The sequence below is a fragment of the Hyla sarda genome, chromosome 4, assembly GCF_029499605.1.
Source record: "Hyla sarda isolate aHylSar1 chromosome 4, aHylSar1.hap1, whole genome shotgun sequence".
Classification (NCBI taxonomy): domain Eukaryota; kingdom Metazoa; phylum Chordata; class Amphibia; order Anura; family Hylidae; genus Hyla; species Hyla sarda.
This window is the reverse complement of record NC_079192.1, coordinates 46,274,570-46,296,074: the sequence shown is the minus strand read 5'-3', so window position 1 is coordinate 46,296,074 and position 21,505 is coordinate 46,274,570. Positions and strand designations below refer to the sequence as shown.

The 21,505-nt window shown below is 45.5% G+C and overlaps 1 protein-coding gene and 1 long non-coding RNA gene across 2 annotated transcripts in view; one reads left to right on the top strand and one right to left on the bottom strand.

The window, feature by feature from the left end:
• The window catches only part of LOC130367851 (adhesion G protein-coupled receptor E1-like), a 117,796-nt gene that overhangs the window by 363 nt on the left and 95,928 nt on the right, over positions 1-21,505 (top strand). The window lies entirely within an intron of this gene.
• Positions 107-21,505, bottom strand: part of LOC130367855 (uncharacterized) — a 401,538-nt gene continuing 380,139 nt past the window's right edge. Inside the window, exon 6 of the long non-coding RNA XR_008892203.1 lies at positions 107-700. This is a non-coding gene — a long non-coding RNA (uncharacterized LOC130367855). The remainder of the gene's footprint in view (positions 701-21,505) is intronic.

Genomic DNA, 21,505 nt, shown 5'->3' with positions numbered 1-21,505 from the left:
TAGAGCATTAGAATGTATAAAATATATTTAAAAAACAAAAAATCTCTCTATGGGATTAGAAGTGGAAAAAAAACACACACAAAAAAACACGAAACCAATATCCTTTCCAAAATACCCTGCATTTGCATATATTACAAAAGACTTTATCAAGCATAAGTCCCAAGATGTAAAATTACGTACATATATTTTGTACTGTTTAAGGTGGTTACAATCTGTACATTAAGTTTTTTAAGCATTAATAAAGAGCGTCTGGTAGCCAATGCATGTGAAATTAGCAGTGCTTGCTTCTTAGTCCCTTAGCATGTACAACCTGCCACATTGAAATTGCAGTCCAACCTGAAGATACTGTATCAGGAGAAGCTGAGCAGACTAATATACAGTTTTGTGGGAAAAGTTCCAGGATAATTCTATATTTATTTAGTAAACCTGAGCTAAGTAGTCATATGAGCAGACAGCAAAGAGAAGACAAAAAGATGTGTCTGCACTCACCATAATGTAGCAAATATTGTCGGACTTAATTTTGGCATGTCCATACATTTAAAAACTTCACCCACTGCAGGGAGGGAAAGCGTCTCCAAGCCTGGAGCAGGGGCGTACCACTGGAACAACAGTACCGTTTCGTGCCACAGACGAATCTTCTGGTTCCTTCAGGAACGGTGGGTTTGATGTGATTTTCTGTCTTTGGGCTTCGGTCCTAAGTCTGTGTATGAGATGGGAGAAAATGTGCTCTTCAGCTTTTTTAAGCAAAGTATATTAGAAATATTTTTTATTTACCATAAGGAGTGCAATAGCAAAAATTTATTTTAATGAGAATTACCCTTTAAAATAACTTAGAAAGTTTTCTACAAGACACTAATAACTGAGGAGTAACATTGCTCCCTCTTTTTCACTACCTGTATATATGTGGGAATATGCAGAGAAATTTTATTGAAATAAATGTCAATTTCCCAATCAGTATTAGCTTGATGGAAAGCAGAATAAAACTAAATTTTCACTGTTTTTGGTCAGTGTTTACATCCCCCCCCCCCCCCCCCCCCCCCCCCGGAAAAAACACAGGGAAAAATGCATTTTTGCTGTTATTCTAACATTTTTGCCTTTGTCTGGAAACTGTGTTTTTTTTTCTCCTTTGACAGATTTTCCTGTACCTGTGTTAACCCCTTTTTTTTTTTAACTCTTAATTAAAAATAAAAAAAAAATAAAAACTGTATGTTGAGCCCAAATGCGCTGAAAAATGCCAGTGAAAAAAAGACGAAAAGACAAAAATGACAAGTATGTTGTTTTATTGTTTTTTTTCTTTTTTAGAAAAAAAAGAAAAGAATGCAGTGCGCATTTGTGGCATTTTTGGAGAAAAAAAAAGTGGAAACCCAGCCTCAGGCTCTGCTCTCATCTAGTTATTTATGCTCCAATGTGTCCATATCCTTACCCCTCACACACCCAAAATATGCTAAGACTACTTTCACACTGCCGTTGTGCCCCGTCCTTAGGCTTTTTTTTTTTCAGCCTTAAAAGGATGTTATCAGGACTGGGCACAACGGGCAATAACGTGTCCCAATGGATCTCATTAACCATAATGGCATCCATTGGGCGCCATTATTTTGTAGCGGGAATAGCAGGAGAAAAAGACGGCACATGCAGTAAATTTTCTCCCCCTATTCTCCCTGGCTTCCCCGATGGCCGTCACTGCCGAGTCTCCTAACGGCAGTGTGAAAGAAGCCTAACAAAGAATGTTCTTTTGGCATATGTTGGGCTGGAAAATGTAGTCTAGTAAGTTTTACTATGCAACACAATAATGTCTGTTGTTTATATTCATGAAATCTCCTGAAGTATAGCATCATTGGATAAAGCTAAAAATAACAAGATTTGAACAGAGCCTAACGTCCAACACCTTTCCAAAAAGCTGCTGTTCCTGGAATGTGTCAATAAGTTGTTGACTAATCAGTTAGTTGTGTTTAGTTTAGGATTTTGAATACATAATGGTAGTCTACTGTGAATGGTTTATTAATAATCCTAGGCTAGGTTGACACTTTGGAATTTCTGGACATAGATTCTGAGTGCGCCCAACTGAATCAGTCGTCACTAGGACCATGCGTACATTGCTGACCTCAAAGACGCCAATGTCTGCGGCGCAGATTCCTCCTAAAGAATCAGCATGATCATTTTTTGGTGGCGGAATTTCAGTGGCGGAATATCCACCACTGACATTCCATAGTTTGCACTGTCAGCTGAATCCCTTAGCCAGCAAAGGCTAACAAAATTCTGAAGTGTGAACCTAGCCTTAGAATCCTTCTTCTTTAACACATAAAAACCCAATGCATTTAGTAGGTACTATATAAAAGACGGCATTGTTATCAGCAAGGCAAAAGAACCTTTATTTAATGCTGTTGTGGATCTAGACATAGATATACACCATGCCCTATTGATTCTTCCAGGCTTCTTTTGGCTGTAGACATTGGTGGAAATTTTTGTGATATGTCGGAACTTCTCAAGTACTAGAAGTTCACTTTAGGAAGTCTTAAAAATGTCGTAATGGATAATTACAATGAAGACTTTTAGTGTTGTTTCCCTTTTAATCAAAGGGTTAAGTCATGTATGCGCACTAGTGTTGTAGTTGCCAATTCAGCATAAATGTGTGGTAGCCCTTGAGGGGTGTATGGTAGGGATGGTATGGTGTTGATATATGAGGGGTTAATATTAACCCTGTCACTCGTGACACCAGGGTGAGGGCTGGTATGCTGAATCTATGTTCCGGCCTATAGCCGCCCTTCCCTGAAGCGATAGGTGCAATGAAATGACTGAAGGTCCACAAGCAGATTTAACTTGAACTTGAATAACTTTACTGCAGTGCTTGCAATATCCAATGCATAGTAACAGTCTCATATAACAGTTCTTAGGTTGCTTAGCGACTGGAAGAAGTTGCGGACCTTGCATTAAACTTATAGTCTCTGAATTTAGGGAGTGAAGTGCCGATCCGTCCGGATTTAGGGGAAATATTGGGTCCGGTGATACTGCAGAGTGCTTAGGGGATGACACACTCTATAATTTAGATCATTCAGCCGTTGCCGCAAGGCTCAGGCTTACTCACTGCGATTACTGCGATATAGGTCTTCTCTCATCAAGAGCCAGGAGAAAGAGAGCGAGAATATGGCCGCCACTCCCTTATATAGGCAGGGGGCGTTTTGATTCTGATTGGTCCGAACGTCTGCCATTCACCAGTACATGGTGGGATGGGATTACTGACGTAAGAGCACCTCCAAAGGTCCTTAAGCTAAAACCATAGAGTTCACCATGTCACATGACCCGCAGGTCCTGCAACGCTAATAGAAACAGGTAATTAACCATTTATATACAGAAATAATACTATATACATTATTCTATGGACAAATTAGAAATCTATATATTATAATAGAGGCGACTAGGGGCAGACTGACTAACAGAGATTACTAAATCCTAGGGACTCTGGCTACGGGGACCCATAGGTAAATAAGAACCATATGAAATACGGTACTGGGACACCACAAATGTCTTCATGCAACATCGAGTAGTACATCTGTATCATCCATTGAAATACACAGCTTATTACAAGTAGTCAAAGTAACTCTAACCTAAATATATACATAGATACACTGATAAATACATAGATAAAATAATCATCTGTGTAAAAGTAAAGCATCATGTGTATTATTTATACTTTAGTACTACAGTCCTATGTTTTAGTTGTATACTTAGGCTAGGTTCACATTGTGTTAGAGCTTCCGTCAGATGTATCCTTCAGCATCCCTTTTTCACTGTAACAGAGGGTAATGGATGCCATTAAAGGGGTACATCGCTGCTCAGCATTTGGAACAAACTGTTACGAAAGCTGGAGTCGGCGACGGGAGCTCGTGACGTCATAGCCCCACCCCCTCATGACGTCACTGCCCCCTCCTATAGACTTGCATTGAGGGGGCGGGGTGAGCAATCATGATGGGGCGGGGCTATGACATCACAAGCTCCCAATGCTGGCTCCATCGTTCTGAACAATTTGTTCCAAATGCTGAGCAGCAGAGTACCCCTTTAATTTCAATGGCCTGAACAGAATCATGGTTCGGGCCTGTATGCACTATCTTTGAGTCCTCTTAAAATAGTGCATAGAGCCCAAACGTGGACTCCATTTGGGCTATAATAATGAATGTCAATCTTTAAAATATTCATTTTTACTTTTTATTTTTTACTGTAGCCCCCTAAACAAACAAAATTCAGTTTTCATGGCTAAATATATGTCTGGCACACACAACATTAAAATGACCACAGGGACTTAAAATATACCAGCAAAGGTGTTCGTACACAGGGAGAAAATTCAGGTGGAATCTGCAAGGAATTTTGCACAAAATCTGCATTAAATTCTGCTACGTCCGACCTTGCTCTTGCCTTGTCCCTGTGTACCGCGCCTTTCTCAGCTGTCAGCTGGGGTTGAGTCGCTATCGAGGGGAACGACCTGGGGGTTACCCGCCGCTGCAAGTCCATCCCGCTTTGCGGCGGGCTCTGGTGAAAACCAGTAACCCCTTAGACTCCGTTCCCCTGGTACGGCCCACGTCATCACCCCACTGACACAGAGGATCCACCACCAGTGTCCTCGCTGCATACCAGTCCGGATCCTGACAGTAGATCCGGCCATGGATCCCGCTGAGGTCCCGCTGCTTAGTGTCGCTGACCTAACCACGGTGGTCGCCCAGCAATCCCAACAGATCGCGCAACAAGGACAGCAGCTGACTCAACTGACCGTCATGCTGCAACAACTTTTGCCACAGCTTCAGCAATCATCTCCTCCGCCAGCTCCTGCATCTCCTCCGCAGCGAGTGGCCGCTCCCAGCCTCCACCTGTCTCTACCGGACAAGTTTAATGGGGACTCTAAACATTGCCGAGAATTCCTGTCCCAGTGTTCCCTACACTTGGAGATGATGTCGGACCAATTCCCCACTGAACGGTCTAAGGTGGCTTTCGTGGTCAGTCTCCTGTCTGGAAAGGCCTTGTCATGGGCCACACCGCTCTGGGACCGCAACGATCCTGCCACTGCTACTATCAAGTCCTTCTTCGCTGAAGTTCGTAGTGTCTTTGAGGAGCCAGCCCGGGCCTCCTCAGCCGAGACTGCCTTGCTGAACCTCGTCCAAGGGAGTTCTTCCGTAGGCGAATACGCCATCCAGTTTCGTACCCTCACCTCAGAGCTATCCTGGAACAATGAGGCCCTCTGCGCGACCTTCAAGAAAGGCTTATCCAGCAACATCAAAGATGTCCTGGCCGCACGAGAAATTCCTGCTAACCTGTCTGAACGTATCCATTTGGCCACCCACATCGACATGCGTTTCTCTGAAAGAGGCCAGGAGCTTCGACAAGAAAAGGATCTTGTTCGCACCAGGCGATTTCTCTCCCCGGCTCCTTTCTTCCAAAGTCCTTTGCAATCTGTTCCTGTGCCTTCCGCCAAGGAGGCTATGCAAGTGGATCGGTCCCGCCTGACCCTACAAGAGAGGACTCGCCGCCGTAACGAGAATCTGTGCCTGTACTGTGCTAGTACCGAACACTTCCTAAAAGACTGTCCTATCCGCCCTCCGCGTCAGGAGAGACGCACTCCGTTACCTCACAAAGGTGAGACGACTGGTGTAAATTCTGCTTGTGAAGTCTCACTGTGCCTGTGCGGATTTCTTCTTCCGCCAACTCCTCCTTCTCAGCTGTGGCCTTCTTGGACTCTGGTTCTGCAGGAAATTTTATTTTGGCCTCTTTTGTTAATAGGTTCACCATCCCAGTGACCAGTCTCGTCAAGCCGCTCTACATTTCTTCTGTCAACGGAGAAAAATTGGACTGCACTGTGCGCTACCGCACAGAACCCCTGCTTATGAGCATTGGACTGCATCATGAAAAAATTGAATTTCTTGTTCTGCCCAACTGCACCTCAGAATTCCTTCTCGGTCTGCCATGGCTCCAACACCATGCTCCTACCCTTGACTGGACCACCGGGGAGATCAAAAGTTAGGGTTCTTCTTGTCTCAAACGATGCCTCACGTCTGCTTCCACTTGTCAAACCCCTGTGGCTCCACCTATACCAGGTCTTCCCAAGGCCTACCAGGACTTTGCTGATGTTTTCTGCAAAAAGCAAGCAGAGATCTTACCACCTCATAGGCCTTAGGACTGCACCACTGACCTCCTTCCTTGTACCACTCCACCCGGGGCAGGATTTACCCTCTGTCTGCCCCAGAGACTCAAGCCATGTTCGACTATATCCAGGAGAACCTAAAGAGAGGTTTTATTCGGAAGTCCTCATCCCCTGCTGGAGCCGGGTTCTTCTTTGTCTCTAAAAAGGATGGATCCTTACGACCATGCATTGACTACCGCGGTTTAAATAAAATCACCATCAAACCCGCTATCCCCTGCCTTTGATTTCTGAACTCTTTGACCGTCTTCGTGGCGCTAATATTTTTACCAAATTGGACTTAAGAGGCACATATAATCTTATTCGCATCAGGAAAGGTGATGAGTGGAAGACCGCGTTCAATACTAGAGATGGACATTTCGAATATCTAGTTATGCCCTTTGGGCTCTGCCAGGCCCCTGCAGTCTTCCAGGACTTCGTTAATGAGATATTTCGGGACTTATTATATACCTGTGTTGTGGTTTACCTGGACGACATCTTGATTTTCTCCTCTAATTTGGAGGAACACCGTCGTCATGTCCGTCTAGTGCTTCAAAGACTTCGTGAAAACCACCTGTATGCTAAAATTGAAAAATGTCTCTTTGAATGCAACAGTCTTCCTTTCCTAGGTTACCTAGTCTCTGGCCAAGGGCTTCAAATGGATCCAGATAAACTGTCAGTGGTTTTGGATTGGCCACGCCCTTCTGGACTCCGTGCTATCCAACGATTTGCCAACTACTATCGACAGTTTATTCCCCATTTCTCCACCAATGTGGCCCCTATTGTGGCCCTGACCAGGAAGAATGCTAATCCTAAGTCATGGCCTCCTCAAGCTGATGAGGCCTTCAATCGTCTCAAAACTGCCTTCGCTTCTGCACCAGTGCTGTCCAGACCTGATCCATCGAAACCTTTCTTTCTGGAAGTTGACGCCTCCTCAGTCGGAGCCAGAGCCATACTTCTCCAAAAAAAACTCTACCGGATGTAACATCATTTGTGGTTTCTTCTCTAAAACTTTCTCTCCGGCAGAAAAGAATTACTCCATTGGAGATCGTGAACTCCTGGCCATCAAGTTAGCACTCGAAGAGTGGAGGCATTTATTGGAAGGTTCCAAACATCTCATAGTCATTTACACTGACCACAAGAATCTCTTGTACCTCCAGTCTGCTCAGCATCTGAATCCTCGCCAGGCTAGATGGTCGTTGTTTTTTGCCCGCTTTAATTTCGAGATACACTTCCGTCCCGCAGACAAAAATGTCAGAGCTGACGCCCTCTCTCGTTCCTTTGATGCCACCAAATCTGAAGCCCCACTGCAGCATATTGTACCACCTGAGTGCCTGGTCTCCTCTGCTCCAGCCTCACTGGGTCAAACCCCCCCTGGAAAGACTTTTGTTCCTCCACGCCTTCGCCTCAAGATCCTCAAATGGGGGCATTCCTCTCACCTAGCTGGCCATGCTGGCATTAAAAAGTCTATCCAGCTCATTTCCCGTTTGTATTGGTGGCCTACACTTGAGGGTGATGTTACTGACTTCGTTCGGGCCTGTACCATTTGTGCCCGGGATAAAACCCCTCGCTAGAAGCCTGCTGGACTCCTCCTTCCTTTTCCCGTCCCTGAGCATGGTCCCAAATTGCCATGGATTTCATTACTGATCTGCCCGTATCCCATGGCAACACCGTCATCTGGGTGGTCGTTGATCGTTTTTCCAAAATGGCTCACTTCATTCCGCTTTCAGGTCTTCCTTCTGAGCCACAGTTGGCGAAGCAATTTTTTCTGCATATTTTTCACCTTCACGGGCTTCCCACGCATATCGTCTCGGATAGAGGCGTTCAATTTGTGTCGAAATTTTGGAGAGCTCTCTGTAACCAATTAAAAATTAAATTAAATTTCTCGTCCTCTTATCACCCCCAATCCAATGGACAAGTAGAGAGAGTTAACCAGATTCTTGGTGACTATCTGCGACATTTTGTCTCCTCCCGCCAAGACGATTGGGTCGACCTTCTACCCTGGGCTGAATTCTCGTATAATTTCAAAAATTTGGAGTCCTCTGCCAAATCCCTATTCTTTGTGGTGTACGGCCGTCACCCTCTGCCCCCCCCCTCCCCATTCCCACTTCTTCTGGATTGCCTGCTGTAGATGAAGTTACCCGGGACTTCTCTGTTATCTGGAAGGAAACTCAAAAGTCGCTCCTACTGGCCTAGTCTCGTATGAAGAGACATGCAGATAAGAAAAGAAGAACTCCTCCTGTCTTCGCCCCTGGGGACAAAGTGTGGCTCTCTGCCAAATATATCCGCTTTCGTGTTCCTAGCTACAAGCTGGGTCCACGTTACCTTGGACCATTTAAAATCAAAAGTCAAATCAATCCTGTCTCCTACAAACTTCTTCTTCCTCCTTCTCTTCGTATTCCTAACTCCTTTCATGTTTCCCTTCTCAAACCTCTCGTTCTTAACTGCTTTTCCCCCAAGGTCACCGCTCCTGCTCCTGTCTCTGGCTCCTCTGATGTCTTCATGGTAAAGGAAATCCTCGCCTCCAAGGTAGTCAGAGGTAAAAATAAGATTCTCGTTGACTGGGAGAATTCTGGCCCTGATGAGAGGTTTTAGGAACCCAAGAATAATATCCTCGACAAGGAGCTCATCCATAGGTTCCTGGACTCCAAAAAGAGGGGGAGACAAAAGGGGAGGGGGTACTGTTACGCCGAGCGCTCCGGGTCCCTGCTCCTCCCCGGAGCGCTCGCGGCGTTCCTCTCTGTGCAGCGCTCTGGTCAGACCCGCTGACCGGGAGCGCTGCACTAGTGTCACCGGCGGGGATGCGATCCGCGTAGCGGATCCCAATCTCCTCACCTGCCCCGTTCTCTGTCTGCTCAGTCCCGGCGTGCGCGGCCCAGCTCTCTAGGGAGCGCGCGCCGGCTCTCTAAGAATTAAAGGGCCAGTGCGCCATTGATTGGTGCCTACCCAATCAGTACCTGCACCTGTACCTTGTGTATATAAACCCACTTCCCCTTCATGTCCTCGCCGGATCTTGTTGCCTTGTGCCCTGTGAAAGCATTTAGTGTGTTCCCAAGCCTGTGTTCCCAGACCTTCTGCTGTTGCCCCTGACTATGACTCTTGCTGCCTGCCCTGACCTTCTGCTACATCCGACCTTGCTCTTGCCTTGTCCCTGTGTACCGCGCCTGTCTCAGCTGTCAGCTGGGGTTGAGTCGCTATCGGGTGGAACGACCTGGGGGTTACCTGCCGCTGCAAGTCCATCCCGTTTTGCGGCAGGCTCTGGTGAAAACCAGTAACCCCTTAGACTCCGTTCCCGTTGACACAGAGGATCCACCACCAGTGTCCTCGCTGCATACCAGTCCGGATCCTGACATATATAATGTTGTGACAACGTGTGACAGTATATAAAAGCAAACTGCATGTATCTATGTAAAAATGCAGAAGTACCAGCTGTGACAGCGACTCCAATGCGCATGCGTAACTTGTGTCTCGCAGTAAACTTTATCACATGGCTTCTTGTGTCGGCGCCTGCTGCTTTTCTAGCTGAATTTTTGCATTGGATTTCAGGAGGGAATCCTGCCTTGTGAAAGGGCCCTAAGGGTGGGAGGAAACATAGAGAAGGTTTCCATAAACTATGCTTATGCAATGCTAGTCTTCCCATCATTATGACACCCTAATAGTACTCACTGGACTCCATTATCTGTCACTAAAGGCCAATAAGGATCAGAGATATTGGCTATATGACAGATCTGTGTGGTAATGTAAAGTGGTTTCTGTTGCAAGCAGAAACTACAGTGCGAGCGTGCTGTCTACAGGATGTCAACACTGCATGATCATCGTGTAAAGTGAAACTCAAATGTAACGTAGTGGCCAAAATGCTGCATACATGTTATATATGAATGCACACTAAATAACCTGAAGTTTGAGAAAATTCTTCCTGCATCAAAACCAGCTATGTCTACAGTGCATCAATCTTTAAACTCATATGTACCCCCTACAAAAGACTAAAACTCAAAAACGATACAACAATATTTATTAATTACCAAAATAGCTACAAAACAACATAGAACAGCCCTACTATTAAAAAATAAATAAAATCCAGTCACAAGATGGGAGGCACACACAAGAATACCCCAGTACAAGTGACTCTAATCATGTATGCTGCTGTACCTAGCTGGGACATCCTGGAGGATCTGTGAGTACCCCCCCCCCCCCCCAACACATCAACACCTATCAGGAGGTGGGAGAGGGGGCATGTCAATCTGTAATGGCGGCACATACTTTCTCCATGTCTGTAAAATAGTCATACCTGGCCTGTCCCTTTAGACTAAATCCCTAAGCTTCAATATTGGTTATTTCTATATGCAAAGTGACATACACATCAGTGGGCATCTTTACCAGTAGTATCATCTCACCTAAACAAGCCATCTATACATGTAGCACTATCTGTAGGAGACAGCTTGATCAAGTCCTTTTTTTGCTCATTAGAATATATTGCATCTGATTCTTTTTATTGCAAAGTGTAAAATACAAAAATATATATATTTTTAAAGGGGTACTCTGGTTAAAAACATTTTTTTTAAATCAACTGGTGCCAGAAAGTTAAACATGTAATTCTAAAAATAATATTTTTTTAAAATTCATTCTGTGAAACTTTTTTTTTTAATAGTAATGTATTTTAATGTGTTTAATGTATTTTATTGTGTTTTATAAAGAGTGTGTGATTTTTTTTTTTTACTTTTAAAATGTATTCTCTTTTTTTAGACATTATTTAGGTACTACTACTCCCAGCATGGAACAGTGTCATGCCTGCACTAAGAGACAGATCACAGCGGGTGTCACTCCTGACACCTGTTGCGATCATCCTTTATGTTTCTGAGATGTGGAGCAGCTCTCTGCCACGCTCCATATCTCTGCTCTGTACTCTGGGCCAGCCAATGATGTTAATAGAAATTCACATCACTGATTCATATTTACCAGAGCGGTGATGGTGCCAGCCAATAACCGCTCTGAGCAGCGTATATGAATCGGTGATGTGAATTTCTATTAACATCATTGGCTGGCCCGGAGTACAGAGCAGAGATGTGGAGCGCAGGAGAGTGGCGCTCGCCTCTCAGGAATATAAAAGACAATAACAACAGGTGTCAGGAGTGGAGATGTTTGTACAACTCCATTTAGTGGGTGGTACACAAACACAACCAAAAAGTTATTTAAAAAATGTGCAAATTCATCATGCATCACTTGACAACTTGATCAAGTGCAAGCTCAAAAGAAGGATGAAATGTCACAAATGATACATTTCTACCATTATCTCCAAGTGAAGGGAATTTGAAACAGTGATGAACATTTCCAGAAGTGTTGGTCCGAAAGGCATTAAAGGGGAATGCAGGTGGAAACCAGTGTAAAACAAATGTTTTCAAATCAACTGGTGCTCGAAAGTTAAACAGATTAGTAAATTACTTCTATTTCAAAATCACATAGCTGCTGTATACTACAGATATACTACAGAGAAAATTGTTCAGTTCTTCCCAGTCTGACAACAGTGCTCTCTGCTGACACTCTTTTTTATTATAAAAGTACAAAACACAAAACAAGTTCATTTCACTGTAACAAAATTAACAAAACTGAACATAACAACAAACTATTCATCTCAAAATAACAACTTAAACCGGCCAGCCCAGATAAACCAAAAATAAATAAATAAATCATTACCTACTATAGTCCAACACACACACACACACACACATACCTATTGAACATAAATAAAGCTTTCCTCGCTGGGATCAAAAACTAAAAATATCCAAACTAGGAAACATAACCACACTGCCCCCCCCCCCTAATAACAAGACAAAAAAAAATGGCTAGCTGCCGTAACAAAAATAATCCAACTTGGATAACAAAATATATATTATTTTTTTATACATCTATATTTTTTTTTCCTTTTTTTATATACTATATATATATATATATATATATATATATATATATATATACACATATACATACATACATACACATATCCACATACATACACATACACACATACATACATATATACATACACACATTTTTTCTTTTTTTTTTCTTTTTTGTTTTTTAACTTCCCCTATCCTCCAACCCCTGTTTCTTGGGGCCCTGGAAGGGTGTCCGGGAGATCAAACATGGGATCCCCCCCTCCCAGCCAGAGACTTTCACACTTATCCTGGTTGATCTTAGACCCGGATGCCTCCGAGTAGCGGTCCACCTCCGACATCACCACACCGACCTCCTCTCTCGTGGAGACGAAAATAGTGACATCGTCAGCGTAAGCCACCACTCTCTGGGTGACAGCCGGCTCCGCCAGACTCATCCCGACTCCCGCCAACGGCCCACAATCTACCCTCCGGATGAAGGGATCGATTGCGAACACGTATAAAAGCGGGCTCAAAGGACAACCCTGACGGACTCCGGACCCCACCTCAAAAGAGCGGCCAGACCACCCGTTCACCAGCGGGAAACTCTCTGCCCCTGCATACAAGATCTTAAGCCAATTAACAAAAGTAGTTGGTAAGCCATATCTCAGGAGGACGGACCATAGGTACTCGTGGTTTACCCGATCAAATGCTTTGGCCTGATCCAAGGACAGCAAGTACCCCTTCCAAAGACCTGCACTACTCCGCTCCACTGCCTCCCTGACACTAAGGACAGCACTTAAGGTGCTTCGGCCTGGAACAGAGCAGTGCTGAGCCCCCGAAAGGAGCCGGGGTGCAAACTTCACCAGCCGATTAAACAGTATCTTGGCCAGAAGCTTCCTGTCCGTATTGAGAAGAGCTATGGGCCTCCAATTCTCAATCTGGCTAGGATCTTTACCCTTTGACAGAAGAATCAGGGCTGACCTCCTCATTGACTTCGGCAGAGTACCCGAGGAGAGACACTCATTGAATACCTCAGTCAAGAGGGGAGCTAAAGACTCCTTAAAGGTCCTGTACCACTCGGATGTTAAGCCATCCGGACCTGGCGACTTCTTGGGGGCGAGCCCCTCGATCGCCAGTCTCACTTCCTCTTCCCTGATTTCTTCTGCCAAAACATCAAGAGAGGGGTCTACCCCTGGCTCAGGAATGGTTTCAGTCAGGAAAACCGACATCCTGTCTCGATCTAGATCCTTCCTCCCCAAGAGGTGCGAGTAGAAGGATCTGACGACCTCCAAGATCCCTGATCTGGACCGATTCAGAGATCCTGTACTATCAATCAGTCCTGAAATGACTTTACTACTCACTGACATCTTACAGTTTCTGTAAGGGTCGGGCGAGCGGTACTTCCCGTAATCCCTCTCAAAAACCAAAGATGTGTGTCTATCGTACTGACACCTCATCAGCAAGGATTTCACTCTGGAGGTATCCTCTCGGCTACCTCCAGTCGAGACGAGAAGCTCGAGTTTCCTCCTCAGACCCTGATACAAGCGATACCTGTTCAGGGACCTGAGGCTCGAGAGCTGGCGGAAGAACCCCGCAACCCGCTTCTTGAATATCTCCCACCACTCTGACTTACTACTACATAGGTCCAGTAAAGGTACCTGACTCTGAAGAAAATCCTCAAAGGACTGTCTTATCTCCGCTTCCTCCAGGAGGGACGAATTCAGCTTCCAATAACCTTTTCCCATCCGGGAGGTCTCTGAAACATTCAGGGAAAACAAAATCATACAGTGATCGGAGAACTCCACCTCAACCACGGACACTGCAGAAGAGACGGCTTCCTCCTTTAAAAAAAACCTATCTATCCTAGACCTGGGACTACCTTGATGATAGGTGAAACCCGCGTGGCCCGAGGGGCTCCGGATGTGGGCGTCCTCTAGGCGAGCTTCTCTAGTTATGCTAATCAGTGCCACACTATCACAAGTCAGCGGACCATTGGAGCCTCCCCGATCTTGGGACCTCGTGACATTATTGAAGTCCCCTCCAAAGATCACTTGCCGACTCGTAAAAAGAAAGGGCTTAATCCTCATAAAGAGATCTTTACGGCCCCGCTTAGTTTGCGGGGCATAGATGTTAATGAGCTGGAGCTCTTGTCCCTTCATGAAGACATCTAAGATCAGGCACCTCCCCATTTCTAATTCAATAACCCGTCGGCATTCAACAGGAGCGGTAAAAAGGACCGCCACCCCACTATACGGCTCAGCTGCAAGAGACCAGTGGGAGGGGCCGTGCCTCCACTCTCTTCTGGCTTTTACCAGAGAGGCTAGATCTGACAACCTGGTCTCTTGTAAAAAGAAAATATCGGCTTCAACACGGCCGAGAAAATCAAAGGCTGCAAATCTAGCCGTATCCGACTTTATGCTGGCACAATTAATAGATGCCAGCGTCAATGGGGTGAGTGCCGCCATACAGGGTGATTGAATTAGACGGCCACACCCTTTACTTTTGCTTCCCTTTCTTTTTCGCCCCCTCACCCCTGAAGAAGATGAGAGGGCAGGACCACACTTAGACCTTTTTTTGGATTCAGATTGATCCATTTGATCCCCGTCTCCATCCGGCCCCGGTCTAGCCCTGCCCTCCGAGGAAGGTGTCCCGACAGGACAGGGCCCAGTTCCCCCCAGAGGCTCTTTCTTCCTAGGCACCCCGCCCTCACCTTCCCCCTCCAAGGAGGGGGAGGAGATGGTATCGAGGACGAGGTACCGGTTTGACAGGTCAATCAGAGGGGGGGCAGTCAGGCTTCCGTTTTGGACCTGGCCCGTAGTACAAGGAACAGATGACTCTGACCTCTTCTTTCTCCCTTTCCTTTTGCCCTTATCTTTCTTTTTAGGCCTCTCCCCACTATCCTCATCCACACTTTCATAGTGGGAGGAATCAGAAAGGTCGGCCATATTGCCATCCTCTTTGCGCAGTCTCCTGATCTCCTCATCTAGCACGTTCTCCTCCAGGGCTTCAGCAGTTACAGGGCCAGCTTCAGGAGCAGGGGCTGAAGCTACCCCCGCCACCTGGGCACTCTCCAGCTCCCTACTCCTTCTACGATTTTCCTCCCGCCTTAGTTTGGCGGGGCCCTTTTTCCTCCTCACTAGCCCTGTTGTGCCCCCATCCCTGCTCGTACCCTCCCCAGCCGAGGCAACTTCACAGCTCTCCTCAGCCGGAGCGGCCGCCGCACGGGTGAAGGCACTAGGACAACGGCTAAAAGGGTGTCCGAGGACACCACACAGGTGGCACCGGATCTGCCGACAGGATGCGGCCAGATGACCCACCCCACCACACAAAGCGCAGACCTGCACAGTACAGGCTGCGCTAAAGTGGGTGGGGCTGCCACACCTGTGACAGACCTTAGGCTGCCCCTGGTAGAAGACCTGGATCCTGTCACGTCCAAGGAAGGCGGCTGACGGAATGTGGGCAACCGTACTGCCTGAACGCTTGAGTTTGACGGAAAACGTCCAGGCCCCGGACCAGATCCCGTGCTCATCAAAGTTTTTCTTGGGCATGTCCGTCACATCCCCATACCGACCGAGCCAGGTCATGATGTCATAACAAGAAAGAGACTCGTTACGGATCAAAACGGTCACTTTCTTGACAGAGTTCTGACGGGAAATCGCCTTTACGGTGAAATCCCGCCAGCCGGGCTTGTTCTTCGCCACTTCATAGTTTGACCAGAAGAGTTCAAGACCCTCTGGCCGAACGAAACTGACGTCAAACTCAGACGAACCGTAGGGGTGAATCAGGGCAAAGATGTCACTCGCCCTGAATTCCATCTGAAGGAGGAGCTCAACCACTTTAGCGCGAGGTGGACACGCATCCTCGCCCCTCCAAATCAGACGGACCACATTCCTACGGTTATTGTCCTGCCCGGGTGTCGGGAGGGACCAGACCACCTCCCCATTCCGCTCTCGGAAAGCCCCCAAACCGTGTCTCTCTATCCAGAAAGACAGGTCGACCTCACCCCTTCCCTCTACCTGGATCGACCTGTCACCCCTGCGTAGAGCCTCCAGGAGGCGCTGTTGCAAATGGCCCCCAGGGCCGGACGGAGACGGGGACCCCACTGAACCCCCGGCAGCGACATTAGCATAGCTCCTGGGAGCAGTCACTGCCGGGGGGGCAGCCGGACCAGACCCAGAGCCAGAACCACTTACAACACCATTCACACCACAACTCTCAACCTCTTTATTTCCAGCCATACTATTACCACTCCCATCAACATTCACTCCACTGACACTCCCACATACACTCCTCTCACCCACAACACTACTACACCCATCAATATCACATCCTACATTCTTGTCCTGACTAACAAATTCTGGGCTGGCTGGGACTTGTAGTATGGCTGGCTTTAGTAAAGCCCTTTGTGCTGGCTTAGCCGCTGCTGGGGTAGACGCCGATGGCTTCTCCTTCATGGCTGCTATCACATCCTGATTCTGGGACTGCCCCACCGGGCGCACCCCAGCTCCTCCCACAGCGCCAGCACCTGCTTCACCCGACTTCACAGGCTCTGTGGATAATCCCGGCGCCCGGACACTCCCCCCCCTCACAGGGGAGTGCCTTGCAGTGCCGGTAATGCCCCCAGTACTCGGGGAACCGCCCCCCGAGCACCCAGGGGCATAACTCGTGCTGCCCACCATGAGCCCATCCTGCCCCTCCCTACCGGCAGGATGGGTGGGCTTCACATCTATTGCGTCTGCAGCTTTTACTGACGCCATGCTGTATCCCCCATGCTGGCTCCGTTCCACCACAGAAACGGAGTCTGGCAGTTTAGAGTACCCAGCAGCCTGAACCAGCTTTGCAGCTGGCCCAGACTGCTGGAAAGGACGGAACACATAATGCACAGTTTCCTGGGTCTTCTGTTTTTTTGCCTTTCTTTTTACTAATGTGTCATCACACTGGTCATCACCAAATGTAAAATTCTGGAGGTGGGCTGGGGACTCCTGCATCACTATAGCCCTCAGCAATCCCCCAGCCTCACTCTCCACATCATCATCCTCACTATCGCTTAGCGGTAGTGCCACCTGAGCCGGCTCTATGTAGCTGTCCTGAGTCTTAGTGGTCTGGGTGTCACAGGGAGTAGGGTCAGGCAATACATCATCCTCCACAACCTGTACACTTTCCTCCAACTTCTTCTCCTCCACCTCCTCCTCCTTTACACCAACACCACCATCCTCTCTTTCTTCACCGCCACTACTCTCCCCATCATCCACCTCCACCTTACCTGGGGATTTCATGGCGGCAAACCGATCCCGGTTCTCCATCTTCTCCCTGAAGAGACCGCTTCCCTCCAGGATCTCTGCTCTCCTCTCCTCCATCTTTGCAATGTCTTTCTTCAGGGCTGCAATCCTCTTTTTCAGTTCCAGTTTATTCTTTTTGGACCCAGAGCATGCCAGATTCTGGGCTCCACGCAGGTCCTCTCTCATCAACCTAAGCTCCCTACCGCAGCGGTCGTATTCCGCAAACCGTGCGGTCATGCGGGAGCAGTAGGTCTCGCTGGACTCTTCGGGCCCTCTCTCAGCCCACAACTCAATACTTTGCCTCCTCGCCTTCCTTCCACTGGATCTCTGGCTGGCACCCATTGCCGGAGGAGCCGAGCCTGCATTGCTGCAGACTCTGCCAGATCTTCTTCCTCCGGCCGGAAAAATGGCTATCGCTGTTTTCTCTCCACCCCCCGCCAGCCTGGAAGAACGGGGAGTGGAGGCCAGGGGCTCCATGCAGGGAAAACTCTCCCAAGGAGCCTGCCACACCCCTGGGAAAGGTTGGTGAATCACCTGCTCTGCCTCTGGAACTCTGGAGAAACACAAAAAGGGACACACCCAAAGCTGCTTCACACACAACTGCTCCTGGCTACTGTGTTCCACAGGAAGCGCTCTCTGCTGACACCTCTGTCCATGTCAGGAACTGTCCAGATTAGAATCATATCCCCATAGAAAACTTATCCTGCTCTGGACAGTTCCTGAATTCCATGGAATTTCCAAGCGGTATTCGGTTTTGAAATTTAGCTCGGATATTCAGGTACAGCAATGGGATGGTGAACACTGCAGAGTTTTCGAAGGTGGACTTTTTGCCCGGAAAATCAACTCAAAAAATTCCACCAGGACATTGAACAAGTTCAATGTTCTGGCAGATCTCTGCTCTGCAGACATTTCCATCTATGGGTACGGCAACGTCTGCACGGTCCTAGAGCAATGAATCAGTGCACTGTCGGCATTCGGAGTCTCCGGACGGATTTTGTCTTCCCAGAAATTCCAAAGTGTGAACGAGGCCTAAATGGTGAGGAAGAATCAAAGACTGTAAATAAAAAGTTCACCCTGAAAAGTTCTGCATTGTGGCTGAATTGAAGCAATTCTGAAGAATTTAGCACTGACACTAAAATACTAAAATAGTATTACCAAATGTTGGGGGAAACGGCCTGTGGTCTAACCATTTTAGTAAAATGTAGTTATCGGACTGTCTATTTTGCATCTTCTGTTCCCATTATTCTCAGTATTTTTTTTAAAGTGCCACAAGATAAGCCAAATTTGGACTACTTTGTACAGCAATACTTTAAAAATATTCGGACAAACTCATAGTTGCAGTAAGTAGCGGAATGCTGTATCAGCCATTCAGTCACTATAACTGACTGTCCAGAGAATGGCTGTTGGGGCCTTGCCATCCCCTGAACTTCACTACTGGTATACTACCCATTGGTCTAGGATTCTACAATCAAATATTTAAAGGGGTATTCCAGGAAAAACTTTTTTATATATATCAACTGGCTCCAGAAAGTTAAACGTATTTGTAAATTACTTCTATTAAAAAATCTTAATCCTTTCAATAATTATCAGCTGCTGAAGTTGAGTTGTTCTTTTCTGTCTGGCAACAGTGCTCTCTGCTGAAATCTCTGCTTGTCTCTGGAACTGCACCGAGATGAAGAGGTTTGCTATGGGAATTTGCTTCTGAACTGGGCGGTTCCCAAGACACGTGTCATCAGAGAGCACTTAGACAGAAAAGAACAACTCAACTTCATCAGCTCATAAGTACTGAAAGGATTAAGATTTTTTAATAGAAGTAACTTACAGATCTATAGATAGTGGGGTGTGTAGCACACTAAAGGATGAGAGGAAGTGTTCGAGGTTAAAGGTGATGCCTTCACCCAATCAGGCCTATTCAATTTAGGAAAAAGTAAATATGTAAAACCAGTCCTCAAGAACACTGTGGGTATATAGAATATAGTGAAGAGTAGATTAAAAGAAGAGAAAAGATATTGGATCAAATAAATATAAATTTATTAATGTAAGTATATGAATTAATAACCAATCACTCTGCAGGGCCCTTGCAGGAGAGAATTGGAAAATACTGATAAAAATGTAAATAAAAATATGAGTAAATACAAATAAAAAATAAAATATAAAATAAATGCACCAATTAATAAATAGATATTTTCATTAGTGTCCACTGGATGGTTAGCAATATGTCTCTTTCTATTGTGTCCCAGGGTGTCCAATCGAAAAATCACAGTTCAGTAGGAAAAGAGTTCAAAGAGTGAATGAATGAATGAATGAACTGTGAAGTTCTTATGAGTCTCATCAGTTACTGTAACAGATTTGTAGTTGTAGCAAATATAGCAGCAGTTGTGGCTACAGTAGCGATCAGAGCAGCAATTGTAGTGACTTTGTTGCAATCTTTGAATATGTAGTATCGGTGCAGAGCGCCACTCACCCTCCTTCACCAACAGCCGAGAAGGAGGGTGAGTGGTGCTGTGCACCGATACTACATATTCAAAGATTGCAACAAAGTCACTACAATTGCTGCTCTGATCGCTACTGTAGCCACAACTGCTGCTATATTTGCTACAACTGTTGCCATTTCTACAAATCTGTTACAGTAACTGATGAGACTCATAAGATCTTCACAGGAGTTCATTCATTCATTCACTCTTTGAACTCTTTGATTTTTCGATTGAACACCCTGGGACACAATAGAAAGAGACATATTGCTAACCATCCAGTGGACACTAATGAAAATATCTATTTATTAATTGGAGCATTTATTTTATATTTAATTTTTTATTTGTATTTACTCATATTTTTATTTACATTTTTATCAGTATTTTCCAATTCTCTCCTGCAAGGGCCCTGCAGAGTGATTGGTTATTAATTCATATACTTACATTAATAAATTAATATTTATTTGATCCAATATCTTTTCTCTTCTTTTAATCTACTCTTCACTATATTCGATATACCCACAGTGTTCTTGAGGACTGGTTTTACATATTTACTTTTTCCTAATTTACAGATCTGTTTAACTTTCTGGCGCCAGTTGATATATATATATATATAAAAAAGTTTTTTCCTGGATAACCCCTTTAATCATATCTGAGCTTCTTCCAACTTTTGTCCACTTAATAATCTTTTTCCATTTTGAGAGGTTCTTATAAAAAAAAAAATAATAATAATTTTCTTCATAGCAAACATTATTTTTATCAGAGCACACTAACATTGTGTTCTTTGGATACCCATTATTTGCGTCACACTGGAATTAAGTGGAGGAACTGGTAGAAAATATTTGTATATTGTAATATTACTAGATTGATTTGCTTATTGCTAAAACAATAGAAATACAGTCCCACCGCATACATACACACTAGGATTCACTTCAAAACCTTCTTTTACCGTAAGTCAACAGATGGGCCAGACCAACCCGATTTCCAAAGGAATCATCAGGCCTCGGTTCTTATGGGATCGGTAGATCGGCACAAGTCTACTGGTTTATCTCCTGCTGGATAGAAATTCTGCATACCCATCACCATTGAGGTGTCTCTCTCTACACTAGATACTTCATGATGCTCTGGGACAATAGGCTTTCTCGTTCCACTTTATTTTACAGGCCGGGTCTGCTGATCCTCTTGTTTCATAATCACAACTTTCCCCAGAAGTTAGGTGGGATGCATTTTTTGCTCTACAAGACTTTTCCAGATTAGTCAAGCCCATTTGACTTTGCCCGCATTTACTCAACTTGGTGACTCCTGTCCTATTACTGGAATACTGACCATTTCTATTCTGGCTCTTTTTATTTCCACAACTGTAAAAACCGTCAGGGAGACATGACTGCCTTAGTGACTATGCACACGACAGAATTTCAGCTTGCGGAATTCCGCCTCAAATTAAAGGGGTTATCCAGGAAAAAACTTTGATTGATATATATATATATATATATATATATATATATATATATATATATATATATATATATATCAATCAACTGGCTCCAGAAAATCACAGAGATTTGTAATTCCACCTCAAATTAAAGTCCATAGACTTCTAAGGGATTCCGCACTCCCATTCACACTTCTGAATTTCCGCTTGCGGAAATTCAGAAGTGTGAGTGGAAGTGCAGAATCCCATAGAAGTCTATGGGCTTTTAAGGGGTATTCGAGGAAAAAAAT